General features: G+C 34.1%; 1 pseudogene; it reads left to right on the top strand.

Annotated features, from left to right (window-relative positions):
* Window positions 1–437: 437 nt before the first annotated feature.
* LOC116810232 (heat shock transcription factor, Y-linked-like) lies at window positions 438–961 on the top strand (annotated as a pseudogene).
* Window positions 962–1,167: the final 206 nt, after the last annotated feature.

The following is a 1,167-nucleotide window of genomic DNA, read 5'->3' as shown; positions in this document are numbered from 1 at the left end:
CATTTGTTTTCACCTTAATTTTTTGTTTGCATTTTGCAGTTACCAGGCCCTGTGCTCCTCAGACCAGTCTAGTAAGTGTGTGCATGTCAGGGAGAAAATTACATTTATTTCAGGGATTGAGGACATTATTTATTTTTTATTTATTTAAATTATTCTGCAGGGATGAGATTTTTGCAGCTTACACTGTGTAAGTGAGCAGCCTATATTTTATTTTCACTGGATACATTTCTAAGACTGGGAAGGAAACACTTTTGGCCAGACTTTTTTTGGTTGCTAGGAGACCAAAGTCCTCTTGTGATGTCATTGCTACGCAGCTTGGGAACCACTGTGATGGTCTGGATTACTTTACCTGTCTAGGCCTTCTGACACAGCATTTGAAGCTGCAGTCTTGAAAACCATGCAGGCTAGAAGAGTAACTAAAGAAATATTTATAAGAAATGGCACATGTTTCTTCAGAAATTAAATATATTTATCCAAAAGATGAATTAACTGATTTAAAAGCCTCCACTAGGTCTCCATTGTGTGAACACACACTGCCTGGGGACTCACACTTAAGGTCAATGATTGAAGAAAATGATTTTCAAGTTTTGTCACAAGAATGCTTCTTAAAAAGGCCATGTTACACAGTTTGTGTCTCTGAGACAGATAAAGATAATGACTTTTTTCTCTGGCCTTTCCCAGAAAACTTTGGAAAATAGTTGAAAGTGACCAATTCAAATCTATTTCATGGGATGAGAATGGAACTTGCATAGTGATTAATGAAGAACTCTTCAAGAAAGAGATTTTGGAAAGAAAGTCTCCTTACAGAATGTTTAAAACTGACAGTATCAAAAGTTTAGTTTGACAGCTCAACCTTTATGGATTTAGTAAAACTTGACAGAATTTTCAAAGATCTTCCTTTCTAGCCATCTTTCTGGCAGAAAAGTAACAATCTTCTGTCTTTATTAGAGTATATATGTAATTTTACTTTGTACAGCAGTAAATATGTTAGTACATGCAGTAAGACCAGATTTTGAAAATTATATAAAATATTAAGGTAAAAATTATTTAATTTTTTGAAATTATTGAGTTCAGCTTGAGCATTAACTTTTCAGGGTTTGAAGAAATATTGCTAACAACTTTGAAGCTTACCGGTAAACTCCAAATAAATGTACCAAAGCCACTTAA

The sequence above is a fragment of the Hylobates moloch genome, unplaced genomic scaffold (assembly GCF_009828535.3).
Source record: "Hylobates moloch isolate HMO894 unplaced genomic scaffold, HMol_V3 SCAFFOLD_16593, whole genome shotgun sequence".
Taxonomy (NCBI): Eukaryota; Metazoa; Chordata; class Mammalia; order Primates; family Hylobatidae; genus Hylobates; species Hylobates moloch.
This window is presented reverse-complemented; position numbering and strand designations above follow the sequence as displayed.